The sequence below is a fragment of the Salmo trutta genome, chromosome 33, assembly GCF_901001165.1.
Source record: "Salmo trutta chromosome 33, fSalTru1.1, whole genome shotgun sequence".
NCBI classification, from domain to species: Eukaryota; Metazoa; Chordata; class Actinopteri; order Salmoniformes; family Salmonidae; genus Salmo; species Salmo trutta.
In genome coordinates this window covers 19,485,305-19,500,581 of record NC_042989.1, presented here as the reverse complement: position 1 = coordinate 19,500,581, position 15,277 = coordinate 19,485,305, and the positions used below count along the sequence as shown (strand labels likewise).

At 43.1% G+C, this 15,277-nt stretch overlaps 1 pseudogene; it reads left to right on the top strand.

Moving 5' to 3' along the window:
* Nucleotides 1–10,885: 10,885 nt before the first annotated feature.
* On the top strand, nt 10,886–12,537 carry LOC115172128 (zinc finger BED domain-containing protein 4-like; annotated as a pseudogene).
* The last annotated feature ends 2,740 nt before the right edge of the window (nt 12,538–15,277 follow it).

Sequence of the window (15,277 nt, the reverse complement as noted above, 5' to 3'; positions counted from 1 at the left end):
TGAATGTTTAAATTATGTATTCAATATAGACAAGAAAAATACAATAATTTGTGTGTTATTAGTTTAAACACACTGTTTGTCTATTGTTGTGACTAAGATGAAGATCAGATCAAATTTCATAAATAATTTATGCTGAAATCCAGGTATTTCAGAAAATGTGTCCACCACCAGTGTTAAACTATCACCTGAATGTATTAATAGGATTGTGAATAGCAGCTGGCACCCTTACCATGATAAAATACATTTTTTGCTGCTTCTGTGTAGAGCTGTTCTCTCTTACCTGATAATTGATCATTTTGTCACTGTGGTTAAAATAAGTCTCATTGTGGGAACCATTCTGTTTTCCATAACAAATAAATGTGTTTGTGACAGTGCGTCAGTCTATTATTCCAATATGTTTGAAGCCACAGCATGGGGCGCCCTCTTGGGATGATAGTGATGATCCAGGTGTGGAAAGACTAACGTGTATGATTCAACACCAGTGTAATGTTCAGAAGGTGAGAAAGCCCATTCAAAATAATACATTTGTCTTATGTCATCTTCAGAGAGAGATTGAAAAGAAAACAACCTTAAATAAGTCTTAGGATTACATGGTATTTAGATTTAGGGGTGGCAGGTAGCCTAGTGGTTTGAGCGTTGGGCCAGTAACTGAAAGGTTGTTGGATCGAATCTCCGCACTGACAAGGTAAAAATCAGTCATTCTGCCCTTGAATAAGGCAGTTAGCCCACTGTCATTGTAAATAAGAATTTGTTGTTAACTGACTTGCCTAGTTAAAAAAATATAATACTTTTCATGGAACCAAAGTGGCTTTAATCGATTTGTTCGTTTTCAATCTTATTTCATTATTATGATTAATACCTACGACTGGGCAAAAACTGGTTGAGTCAACGTTGTTTCCATGTCATTTCAACCAAAGAAATCAATGTGATGACGTTGAATCAATGTGGAAAACTGATTGAATTCGCAAAGTCATCAAAATAACATCAGCATTTCGTCTTTTTTCACCCAACTTTTAACCTAAATCCAATGACATAGTGATGTATATTAATGTTTTCAACCAAATGTAAGTCAAAACTACACTTTGAACTGATGTCTGTGCCCAGTGGGATGGTATTTTTATATATATTTTCAAGGACCCAAAGACTCTTCAATTTCAATACTTAATCTTAATGGAAAAATGTGTTCCCTCAATGGCCATTTGATCTAGCTTCAAAGAGAAAGTATTTCAAAAAATATATTTTGTTTGGTGAGAAGGACACAGAAGATCTCTTATGTTCCCTAGTTCCCTTCAACATTGAAAATATCTATTGCACTTCAGGTCTCCTTTTACCATAACAACAGGAAATTGCTTATTGCAACACTCCTCTCCACCTCAATGAAGCCCAGATTGAAGCTCTTAACAGGACTAGAGAGACAAAGTAGAACTGGCCAGCTACCAAACACCTGGGTCCACAATGGTGAACACACAACAAGAGCAGGGTCAAGTGCATTTCGTTCTTGAATCGAGTGAGAGTCCACTTTTCCAATGATTTCTGAAGCATCTAGGCTACTGTATACAGCCCTTATAAAGGGTTTATGATGAAGATTCAGTTTGTGTAGTCTTACTCTCCGTGTGCCATGTTTTTAGTCTTCTAAGAAACAAGGACAGAAGCAAGCTGTTGTTTTGTTTGTAATAGCTCTAGTTTAGTACAGGTCAAGAGCTAGGGTGTGGTAATTTTCTGTTAATTTCCACTGGCCACTATAATGCCACAAGTACTTCCAATACACCAAAGAAAACTGTGGTACCGGCCTCCTTTTCCTCCTTCCTAATCTTGCTGGCTTTTATGTTTCTCCTCATAGGGAGAACATTTCTTCCTGAGACTGGGAGGAAGAGGTCTCAGAGCCAGAGCCAAAGACTACCGAAGCCAGTTTGAGCCTGTAGAGCGTCCACTCCATTTAAATAGTATCGTAAGAGCTTCTTGTCCCTCACAAAGCCCAGGTGCTCATACAGTTTCTGGGCTGATTGGTTGGTGATTTTAGTCTCCAGCACCACCTGTTGAAGTCAACAAAATCAAGTAATTTAGTAGAGATCTGTACTGAATCTCCATACTGAATACAATGCTGCTGTGCAAATTAATACAATGTAAGAAGTGCAATTACAACAACATGGGCATTCAATGGCATTGTCAGTTTCAAATGTGCATTGGTGGAATGAGGTTAGCATAAACCTTCAACATACACCCCCACACACACACACTTTTACCCTCAGAACAGCCTCAATTTGTCGGGTGGCATGGACTCAACAAGACGTTGAAAGCGTTCCACAGGGATGCTGGCCCATGTTAAATGTTTCCCACAGTTGTGTCAAGTTGGCTGGTGGACCATTCTTGGTACACACAGGAAACTGTTTGAACGTGAAAAACCCAGCAGCGTTGCAGTTCTTGACACATCCGGTGCACCTGGCACCTACAACCATACCCTGTTCAAAGACACTTAAGTCTTTTGTCTTGCCCATTCACCCTCTGAATTAGAGGTCTTCAAGGATCCACCTGTACCCGAATACCCAAGACCCGAATGGGTACGTATCCAGAATTCTAAATAATGTCACGGGTCTGGGTCGGATCTGATTTGACTGTCACGGGTCTCAGGTATATGTAATTTTAACTGCTTGTCCGGAAGGACCAGTACAGAGCCGAACACGACTGCTGCAGTAGAGTTATATAGAGAGAAATTGTATCATGTATGCTGCTGCTCTTGCTTTTCACAAGAGTGGCGCACAGAGCTTGTTGTTGGCCAATCATAAGTCATCAAGTGGCAATAGGCTACAGTCAGAGCCTCTGTGTGTGGCAAAAGTTAAGAGATATCTAATCAAAGGAAGATGGAATTAAAATGACGGAATTAAAGGAAAAGGATAGGCTACTACCAAGAGCCAACAGGTAGGCTGCTACATAATATTAGCTTCTCCCAGTTTGATGCAGTCAAGACAGGTACTACGTAATCATATTGGATGATAAATAAATCCAATCAAATTGTATTGGTCACATACACGTATTTAGCAGATGCTATTGCGGGTGTAGCGAAATGCTTGTGTTCCTAGCTCCAATAGCGCAGTAGTGTCTAACAAGTCACAACAATACACACAAATCTAAAAGTAAAACAATGGAAATAAGAAATATATAAATATTACGACGAGCAATGTCAGAGTGGCATTGACTAAAATACAGCAGAATATAATACAGTATATACACATGAAATGACTAAAGCAGTATGTAAACATTATTAAAGTGACTAGTGTTCCATTATTAAAATGGCCAGTGATTCCATGTCTATGTATATGGGGCAGCATTCTCTAAGGTGCAGGGTTGCATAACCGGGTGGTAGCCGGCTAGTGATGGCTATTTAACAGTCTGATGGGCTTGAGATAGAAGCTGTTTTTCCAGTCTCTCGGTCCCAGCTTTGATGCAACTGTACTGACCTTACCTTCTGGATGGTAGCGGGGTGAACAGGCCGTGGCTCGGGTGGTTGAGGTCCTTGATGATCTTTTTGGCCTTCCTGTGACATCTGGTGCTGTAGGTGTCCTGGAGGGCAGGCAGTGTGCCCCTGGGGATGCGTTTGCCAGACCACACCACCCTCTGGAGTGCCCTCCAGATGTGGCGGTAGAGTTGCCATACCAGGCGGTGATACAGCCCGACAGGATGCTCTCAATTGTGAATCTGTAAAAGTTTTTGAGGGTCTTAGGGGCCAAGCCAAATTTCATCAGCCTCTTGAGGTTGAAGAGGCGCAGCTGCGCCTTCATCAACACACTGTCTGTGTCGGTGGACCATTTCAGATAGTCAGTGATGTGTACGCCGAGGAAGCTCTTCACCTTCTCCACTGCAGTCCTGTCGAAGTGGATAGGGGCGTGCTCCCTCTGCTGTTTCCTGAAGTCCATGATCAGCTCCTTCGTTTTGTTGGCGTTGAGGGAGAGGTTATTTTCCTGACAGCACTCCACCAGGGCCCTCACCGCCTCTCTGTAGGTTGTCTCATCATTGTTGGTAATCAAGCCTACTACTGTTGTGTTGTCTGCAAACTTGATGATTGAGTTGGAGGCGTGCGTGGCCACGCAGTCATGGGGGAACAGGGAGTACAGGAGGAGGCTAAGCATGCACCCTTTGTGTCGAGGATCAGTGAAATGAAGGTGTTGTTTCCTACCTTCACCACCTGGGGGGCGGCCCGTCAGGAAGTCCAGGACCCAGTTGCACAGGGCGGGGTTCAGACCCAGGGCCTCGAGTTAATGATGAGCTTGGAGGGTACTATGGTGTTGAAGGCTGAGCTATAGTCAATGAACAGCATTCTTAGATAGGTATTCCTCTTGTCCAGAGGGGATAGGTCAGCGTGCAGTGCGATGGCAATTGGAGCGGTATGCAAATTGAAGTGGATCAAGGGCAGAGGTGAAATGACCCTTAACTAGCCTCTCAAAGCACTTCATGATGACAGAAGTGAGTGCTATGGGGTATGGTAGAAAATTACAAGATTATGTTATAATACTGTTTTATTTACATTACATTTTAGTCATTTAGCAGACGCTCTTATCCAGAGCGACTTACATTTAATTTATTTTATTTCACCTTTATTTAACCAGGTAGGCCAGTTGAGAACAAGTTCTCATTTACAACTGCGACCTGGCCAAGATAAAGCAAAGCAGTGCGACAAACAACAACAGAGTTACACATGGAACAAACAAACCTACATTCAATAACACAATGGAGAAAAAAAAAAATCGATATACAGTGTGTGCAAATGAGGTAAGATTAGGGAGGTAAGGCAATAAATAGGCCATAGTGGCGAAGTAATTACAATTTAGCAATTAAACACTGGAGTGACAGATGTGCAGAAGATGAATGTGCAAGTAGAGATATTGGGGTGCAAAGGAGCAAAAAAAGAAATAAATAACAATATGGGGATGAGGTAGTTGGATGGGCTATTTACAGATGGACTATGTACAGGTGCAGTGATCTGTGAGCTGCTCTGACAGCTGATGCTTAAAGTTAGTGAGGGAGATATGAGTCTCCAGCTTCAGTGATTTTTGCAATTCGTTCCAGTCATTGTCAGCAGAGAACTGGAAGGAAAGGCGGCCAAAGGAGGAATAGGCTTTGGGGGTGACCAGTGAAATATACCTGCTGGAGCGCGTGCTACGGGTGGGTGCTGCTATGGTGACCAGTGAGCTGAGATAAGGCGGGGCTTTACCTAGCAAAGACTTATAGATGACCTGGAGCCAGTGGGTTTGGCGACGAATATCAAGTGAGGGCCAGCCAACGAGAGCACACAGGTCACAGTGGTGGGTAGTATATGGGGCTTTGGTGACAAAGCTGATGGCACTGTGATAGACTGCATCCAATTTGCTGAGTAGTGTGTTGGAGACTATTTTATAAATGACATCGCCGAAGTCAAGGATCGGAAGGATAGTCAGTTTTACAAGGGTATGTTTGGCAGCATGAGTGAAGGATGCTTTGTTGCGAAATAGGAAGCCGATTCTCGATTTAATTTTGGATTGGAGATGCTTAATGTGAGTCTGGAAGGAGAGTTTACAGTCTAACCAGACACCTAGGTATTTGTAATTGTCCACATAGTCTAAGTCAGAACCATCCAGAGTAGTGATGCTGGACGGGCAGGCAGGTGCGGGCAGCGATCGATTTGAGATCATGCATTTAGTTTTACTTGCATTTAAGAGCAGTTGGAGGCCACGGAAGGAGAGTTGTATGGCACTGAAGCTCGTCTGGAGATTAGTTAACACAGTGTCCAAAGAAGGGCCAGAAGTATACAGAATGGTGTCATCTGCGTAGAGGTGGATCAGAGAATCACCAGCAGCAAGAGCGACATCATTTATGTATACAGAGAAAAGAGTCGGCCCGAGAATTGAACCCTGTGGCACCCCCATAAAGACTGCCAGAGGCCCGGACAACAGGCCCTCCGATTTAACACACTGAACTCTGTGAAAACCAAGGCTGTTGAGTCTACCGATAAGAATGTGGTGATTGACAGAGTCGAAAGCCTTGGCCAGGTCCATGAAGTAGGCTGCACAGTACTGTCTTTTATCGATGGCAGTTATGATATCGTTTCGGACCTTGAGCGTGGCTGAGGTGCACCCATGAACAGCTCGGAAACTAGATTGCATAGCAGAGAAGGTACGGTGGGATTCGAAATGGTCGGTGATCTGTTTATTAACTTGGCTTTCGAAGACCTTAGAAAGGCAGGGTAGGATAGATATAGGTCTGTAACAGTTTGGGTCTAGAGTGTCTCCCCTTTTGAAGAGGGGGATGACCGCAGCAGCTTTTCAATCTTAGGGGATCTCAGACGATACGAAAGAGAGGTTGAACAGGCTGGTAATAGGGGTTGCAACAATTGCAGCGGATAATTTTAGAAAGAGAGAGTCCAGATTGTCTAGCCCAGCTGATTTGTAGGGGTCCAGATTTTGCAACTGTTTCAGAACATCCTCTATCTGGATTTGGGTGAAGGAGAAATGGGGGAGGTTTGGGCAAGTTGCTGTGGGGGTACAGGGCTGTTGACCGGGGTAGGGGTAGCCAGGTGGAAAGCATGGCCAGCCGTAGAAAAATGCTTATTGAAATTCTCAATTATCGTGGATTTATCGGTGGTGACAGTGTTACCTAGTGTGGCAAACCTCTTCAAAGTTAGGAGTGTTTGTCACAAATTAAGTGGGAAACTGTCACCAAAGTCAGCCCAGAATGAAAGTTATTTTGAACATGACAGTACCTGTGTGTTTGTTTCTCTGTCCTGGTCCACCCAGGCCGCAGGTAAGGTCAAGGATAGCTGGGTTCGGTACACAAATCTGGTTCTCGGTAGGTCCAGGTCTAAACGCCAACAGGTAAGTCCAAAACAGTCCAGCTCGTACACGGTAAATCCAGCCAATGTAGACAGTCTCTTTCTCTATGGTTCATAGATCCTTCCCGCCCTCTCTCTCTCTTTCTGGTTTTTCTTGACCCTTTATCTGTGGGTCGGCTCCACCTTCTGAGGGTTCCCCTTGCTTCTGGGAATTGTAGTTTGGGCAGTCGGCCATTTTGTGATCTGTAGTTCTGATCGGGGTGGCCATTTTAGTGATCGGGCATAGCCCGTTTATTAGTTCTGCCCTCACATATCTGCCATTTATCACTCGACCCCCTTCTTTGCCACACTAGCCTCAGTGCAGTGGGCAGCTGGGAGGAGGTGCTCTTATTCTCCATGGACTTTACAGTGTCCCAGAACTTTTTGGAGTTTGTGCTACAGGATGCAAATTTCTGTTTGAAAAAGCTAGCCTTTGCGTTCATAACTGCCTGTGTATATTGGTTCCTAACTTCCCTGAAAAGTTGCATATCGCGTCGAATAAGGTTTTTCTCAGAATAAGGTTTTTCTCAGTACTCTCTTATCTGCGTCTGTGTGGACTGAGTTGGGCCTCTGAGGCTTGGGCTGGCAATTGATTTATGATGGCTTGATGATTAAAAACCTACAGCCTGCATTCCATAGAATGAGTTGGTGTTTGTGTACTATGAGGAACCAGGGAGAAGATGGCTCTGGTATGGATAGCTGATAAGAAGAACCTTGTCTTCAGGGCCAAACCTTGGTTTCTATACAATTGGAATAGTCTTCACAGCAAATGCTATCTGGCTGGGGGCTATTTCTTTCTCACATACAAAACCTCACCTTTGGCCCATTCCACACATCTGTTGTCATGAAAATTCAGGAGGAAGTACTTTGCTATAAAGAGCTGTAACCAAAATCTGCTCATGGGTTCTCAGCGATCACCTCCGGGTGATTGTTTACCAGCTCCATTATTGCAATAATTAATAATAAAGTTTGATTGTTTTGAAGAAATAATAAAGTCTCTCTCACTTGGTTAGAATTTCCACGACAGGTGCGATAGTCATTTAGTTCAGTTACTTTTGCTTTCTTGGGTACAGGAACAATGGTGGACATCTTGAAGCAAGTGGGGACAGCAGACTTGTATAGGGAGAGATTGAATATGTCCGTAAACACTCCAGCCAGCTGGCCAGCGCATGCTCTGAGGACGCGGCTAGGAATGCCGTCTGGGCCGGCAACCTTGCGAGGGTTACTCACGTCGACCATGGAGAAAGAGAGCCCACAGTCCTTGGGAGCGGGACGCGTTGGTGGCACTGTGTTATCTTCAAAGCGGGCGAAGAAGGTGTTTAGCTTGTCCGGGTGCAAGATGTCGGTGTCCATGACTTGGCTGGTTTTCTCTTTGTAATCCGTGAATGTCTGTAGACCCGGTCACACACGTCTTGTGTCTGAGCCGTCCACTTTGTCTCTGTACTGACGTTTTGCCTGTATAATTGCCTTACAAAGGGAATAACTACAATGTTTTTATTGAACCATATTCCCAGTCACCTTGCCATGGTTCAACGCTGTGGTCTGTGCTTTCAGTTTTGCGCAAAAGCTGCCATCTATCCAAGGTTGCTGGTTTGGGTAGGTTTTAATAGTCACAGTGGGAACAACATCCCCTATACACTTCCTGATGAACTCAGTTACCATGTCTGTGTATACGTCAATATTATTCTCAGAGGCTACCGGGAACATATCCCAGTCCACGTGATCAAAACAATCTTGAAGCACGGATTACGATTGGTCAGACCAGAGTTTAATAGACCTTAGCACGGGTACTTCCTGTTTGAGTTTCTGCCTATGGGAAGGGAGGAGCAAAAGGGAGTTGTGGTCTGATTTGCCAAAGAGAGGACGGGGGAGGGCCTTGTATCCCGGAAGGGGGAGTAACAGTGGTCGAGCGTTTTTCCAGCGTGAGTACTACAGTCAATGTGTTGGTAGAACTTCTGTATCGTTTTCCTCAAATTTCCTTTGTTAAAATCCCCAGCTACAATAAATGAGGCCTCAGGATATGTGGTTTCCAGTTTGCACAAAGTCCAGTGTAATTTCTTGAGGGCCATCGTGATATCGGCTTGGGGGAAAATATACACAGTTGTGACTATAACGGAAGAGATTTCTCTTGGAAGGTAATACGGTCGGCATTTCATTGTAAGGTATTCTAGGTCGGGGGGAACAAAAGGACTTGAGTTTCTGTACGTTATCACAATCGTACCATGAGTAGTTAGTCATGAAACATACACCACCGCCTTTCTTCTTCCCAGAAAGTTATTTATTCCTGTCTGCGCAACGTACTGAGAACCCAGCTGGCTGTATGGACGGGGACAGTATATCTGGAGAGAGCCATGATTTTTACAAAATTGTACATAATTATGACATAACATTGAAGGTTGTGCAATGTAACAGCAATATTTAGACTTAGGGTTGCCACCATTCAATAAAATAGGTAACGGTTCCGTCTTTCACTGAAAGAAACGTTTTGTTTTTGAAATTATAGTTTCTGGATTTGACCATCTTAATGACCAAAGGCTCGTATTTCTGTGCGTTTATTATATTATAATTAAGTCTATGATTTAATATTTGATAGAGCAGTCTGACTGAGCGGTGGTAGGCAGCAGCAGGCTCATAAGCATTCATTCAAACAGCACTTTACTGCGTTTGCCAGCAGCTCTTAGCAATGCTTGAGGCACAGCGCTGTTTATGACTTCAAGCCTATCAACTCCCGAGATTAGGCTGGCAATACTAAAATGCCTATAAGAACATCCAATGGTCAAAGTTATATGAAATACAAATGGTATAGAGAGAAATAGTCGACGTGTCATAATTCCTATAATAACTTGCGGCTGAACTTGAAAGGGGTTCCTTCGTTATTTTACCGTTTATGTCTTCCATTGATCTACTTCAAATAAGGTCTGTGTTTCATGCAGGCTTAAACGTCTCTGCGTTTTGATACTCGTGTAAATCTCGCTAGGATAAGGTACCTTTGCCAACATATTTTCATAAATCCACTCTACCAAAAAATATATTTGCTTATATTTAGCCTATACTGATCAGAGTTACCTTGTCCTATTGATATCTACACAGTTATCAAATTGGCAAGGTGGTGTAAGCCTACACGAAACACAGACCTTATTTAAAGTGAATCTAAAAATATCCTATGGAATAAATGAATGAAGGAACCGCTTTTCAGATTTTGCTGTAAGGTGTCATGGGAATTAGGACTCACACTTTGGTAGTCAATTCTTACCATGCCCATTATTAAAATAGGATTTCCTGCATATAGAAATGACAGTTTTTGTTTTCAACATTCATCACAGGTAACTTAAACTCTAGTTTTATTATTCAAACAGTTGAGAATAGGTGTGTCTCCTAAGCAGACTCTTCAGTATCCTTGTCACTTCAGAGAGCTGTGCGTGTGTGTGTGTACAATTATATAACTTTTACAGATGGCAGAGAAAAGCACCAGCGTGGGACTATTACATTGAATTGGCACCAGGGAAAGCAATGTGTCTTATTTGTGATAAAGATGTAAGCAGGGGGGCAGCAACCTGTGGATTCACCTTAAGAACACCTATCCAAAAGCCCATAAGGAAGCAATGATGAAAAAAGATAAACGTGTCACGTCCTGACCATAGAGAGCTCGTATTTTTCTATGGTAGAGAAGGTCAGGGCGTGACTGGGGGGTTTTGTCTAGTTTAATTTTTCTATGTTATGTTCTAGTTTCTTTTTTCTATGTTTTTTTTGTATGATTCCCAATTAGAGGTCATCGTTGTCTCTAATTGGGGATCATATTTAAGTAGTTGTTTTTCCCACTTGTGTTTTGTGGGAGATTATTTTGAGTTAGTGCATGTTGCACCTCTTCGTCACGGTTTGTTGTTTTGTTTATAGTTTATTGTATGTCTTGCATAGTTTCACATTAAAATAAATTATGTGGAACGATACCAACATTGCGCCTTGGTCTCCTTCATATGACGGATGTGACAAAAAGCAAATTCTTCGCAAGAAAAAGTGATACAGACACGTCACAGACTGCAATCTTATAACTTTTTAATGAACAAGCAAAATGGCAGGACAAAGACCTAAGAAGATGGATAAAGCAATTATTAAGATGATAGCCCCTGACAAGCAGCCATTCACAGTGGTGTCTAACGTTGGTTTTCAGCAGCTGATTACTCTTGCTGAACCCCGGTACAGAATCAAAGATGAAAAATTATACCGCACAGATATGCTAGATAAAATACATGAAAGAGCTGTGATGAAAGTGAAGAATCTGGTGGCACCATTGAATGCTCCACACATGGCATTCACAACTGACTGCTGGTCCGGCACTACAGAGTCCCTGATGAGCCTTACTGGACATTTCATTGACAATGTCTGGACAAGAAAGCAGGTTGTGCTGAATGTCAAGACTATGACTGGATCACACACAGGAAACTACATCAGAGAGATATTTTTTAACCATGTTGGAATACTGGGAAATCCACACCGAATGTGTAGTGCTGGTCCTCTGGGACAGTGGGGCAAACATGGTGAAAGGTATGAGACTGGCAGAGCTTCCAGACTTCAGCTGCAGTGCACACACCCTACAGCTTGTAATCAATGATGGACTATCCAGTCAGAGAGCTGTGCTAGACATTATTGCCATGTTGAAGAGCTGTGCAACTCACTTTGACCACTCTGTACTGGCCAAACAGAGGCTGAGGGCCATTCAGGAAGAGCCTTCCCAAACACAGCATCATCCAAGCAGTTCAAACTCGCTGGAACTCAACACTACACATGTTGCAGAGGATGTTTGAATAGAGGCGTGCACTGAATGTGTATGCAGGTGAATATGGACACATCAGCAGTTTGTCTGCTGCACAGTGGGACATTGTCTCTAACCTAATTGAGACTCCCACTCCAACTCTACAGCCGCATGTATCATCTCCTGTGTGTCGATGCTGAAGCTGATGCTGCAGCAGGAGGGTTCTTCTACTCAAGGCATCAAAACTTTACGGAAGACCTTGTTGGACAGTCTGACAAGGCGGTTCCACAAGGCCGAGGAGACAAAGTGCCTGGTGCTGGCAACTGTCCTGGATCCACGTTACAAGAGCTATGCCTTCACCTCAGGGACAGCACTAGAGAAAGCAAAAGAGTGGCTGAAGGTGGAATCTGTCCTACTAAGGAAACCAAATCCCAGAGCCACAGCAGAAAGGACTAGTGTAGAGGAGGACTCAGATCCAGGTGCAAAGAGTCCGGATAGATCAGCCACCCAGTCTGGTGGAACACCTCTACGCTAGAATTCTTGGAAGCCAAGAGGGCAGGGCTGAAGTCCAGTGCAGTTTTGAAATTGAGTTGGAGCGTTACCTCACAGAGCCTGTCATTGACAGAAAGAGCGGCTTGCCTTTGGAGCGGTGGAAGCAGAATGAGGCCAGACTTCAATCACTCGCTCCACTGGCAAAGAAGGTTTTCTGTCCCCCACCTTCTTCGGTCCCTAGCGAGAGAGTGTTCAGTGAGGTGGGGATCATTTATGATAAGCGGAGGAGCAGACTGACAGGGGAACATACAGACAAGCTCTGCTTTCTGCACTACAACCTAAAACTTCTTAACTGGGAATATAAAAGGAACTACCAGCTTACATATGTTCTCATGTTCTGAGCAAGGAACTTAAACGTTAGCTTTTATACATGGCACATATTGCACTTTTACTTTCTTCTCCAACACTGTGTTTTTGCATTATTTAAACCAAATTGAACATGTTTCATTATTTATTTGAGACTAAATTGATTTTATTTATGTATTATATTAACTTAAAATAAAAGTGTTCATTGTTCATTCAGTATTGTTGTAATTGTCATTATTACAAATATATATATAAATCGTCCGATTAATCGGTATCGGCTTTTTTTTTGGTCCTCCAATAATCGGTATCAGCGTTGAAAAATCATAATTGGTCGACCTCTAGCATGCACTGTGCGAAAAACGTATTCTTGTACTTCTTCTTCTTTTTCTTCTTCTTCTATGGTATTATGGCGGTTCACAAACAAACGGAGCCTCCACCTACTGTACTGAAGTGTGTAGTCAATCAACACCCAATCCTCATCCAACCTCAATAACTTTACACATCAATCTTTCCTGCTCTTCCACATACCGGTACTTACAACAACAAATCATCACATGCTCCAGTGTTTCATCAACCATACACTCGATACACAAACCATTCACATGCTTGCCAACCAGATGTAATGATGAGTTCAATGTACAATGTCCAAGGCGCAACCGAGCAAACACCACCTCTTCCTTCCTAATCTGACCTTTGAATCTTGGTCCAACGACCTTTCTTTGGAGGGCATATAAATACCGGCCCTTGGGCTCACTGTCCCATGAAAAACAACCTTACGACATTCATAGAAGTTAATTTGCTGAGGAGTCGCATACAAATCTTTGGAACAGTGTACTATCAAGAAGTCTACAAATTATATGAAATAATTGAATGCAGAAATAAAACGACATATTTATAAATACAAATTACGTTTTTTTTGTGTGTCAAACAGACAGAGCTCAACAACATGTTCTCCATCCATACCACTGGATGTCATAGAAGGCTTGACAGTGTGACGGTAACGCTTCGTCCCGACACTGCATTTTGGTACACCAGAATTACATTCATTTCCAATGAAACGCTGTGTTCGCCTTGCAGCATTGCGTTGCAGAGGCAGTTGCAGTGCTTTCGGTGGGGTGCATACATTGGATTTATCGACGTATGCATCAAACTGTATGTGTAAATGGCTTGACAGAAATTGTAGCAGAAGGTGAATGTTGATTTTTGTTGCATACATATCCAGATGATGCTGCATACTATTTTGCGCAAGAACGCTGTCGGTGTGATCGAAGCGTAAGGAGATTAAAGGTATACACAGCGATATGACGTAGACAAAGAAAGTAAACAGCATAGTGGGTCAATTTCCGCAACAACTAAGAGTATAGAAGCTCAAGGCTCAACTTTTCAACTGTTTTGGTCCCGTGGCTCCGACGCTGTAAGAGCGTGAAGCAAAACCATGCCCATGCACAGATACTGTGTGTGACTGAAGTCTTGCATCTCACCATAGCTGTGGGAAGTACAGGTGCTGGAGGTGCTGCAGCACCCCCTGGTGGTGAGATGAACAAGATGGCACCAACAGACATGGTCGCCCGGTTCCTAGCACCTAGCCAACTTTGTAGTATTTTTCTGTGTATGTTATTTCTTACATTATTTGCTCAGAACGTTTCTTGCACCATGGGCTGCTCTAAAACTCCACTGACGGAGAAGAGGAATATGAAGTGGGCTTTTAGTCCGACTCAGCCCACTTTAGTCCGACTCAGGAGGCGTGCATACCATCCACCGCTTCCGAGCATATTACACGCTAATGTTCAGTCCCTGGACAATAAAGTAGACAAGTTCAGGGTGAAGATCTCCTTCTAGAGAGACATCAGGGACTGTAACATTCATGGAATCATGGCTTTCTTCGGATATACTATGTTTCATGATTAACTACTCATGGTGTGATTGTGGTAACGTACAGGAACTCAAGTCCATTTGTTTTCCCGATCTGGAATACCTTACTATCAAATGCCGAACACATTACCTCCCAAGAAAATGTTCTTTGTTCGTCGTCACAGCAGCGTATATTTCCCCTCAAGCCGACACCGCGACGGCTCTGGACTTCGTGCAAACTGGAAACTTCCTATCCTGAGGCTGCATTTATTGTAACTGGGGACTTTAATAAAGCAAATCTGGGGAAAATGCTAAATAAGTTTTATCAGCTGCGCTACTCGCTCATCAAGAATTCTTGACCATTGCTACTCCCCCTTCCGGGATGGTGGGGCGGCAGGTAGCCTAGTGGTTATTGGACTAATAACCGAAAGGTTGCAAGATCGATTCCCCGAGCTGACAAGGTAAAAATCTGTCGTTCTACCCCTGAACAAGGCAGTTAACTTCTTGGCCAACATTCGGTGAAATTGCAGAGTGCGAAATTCAAACTACAGAATTATACATATTTAACTTTCATAAATACATCAAACTAAAGCTTAACTTCTTGTTAATCCAGCCACTGTGTCAGATTTCAAAAAGGCTTTACGGCGAAAGCACACCATGCGATTTTCTGAGAACAGCGCCCCGCATAAAAAAACATGAAAAACATATTTGAACCAGGCAGGTGCGACACGAAAGTCAGAAGCAGCGATATAATAAATGCCTTAGCTTTGATGATCTTCTTCTGTTGGCACTCCAAAAGGTCCCAGTTACATCACAAATGGTCCTTTTGTTCGATAATGTCCTTCTTTAAATCCATAAAAACTCAGTTGAGCTGGCGCGCTTCAGTCAATAATCCACCCAGTTTCCCTCCATCAAAATGCATACAAAATGAATCCCAAACGTTACTAATAAACTTTTCCAAACAAGTCTAACAACATTTA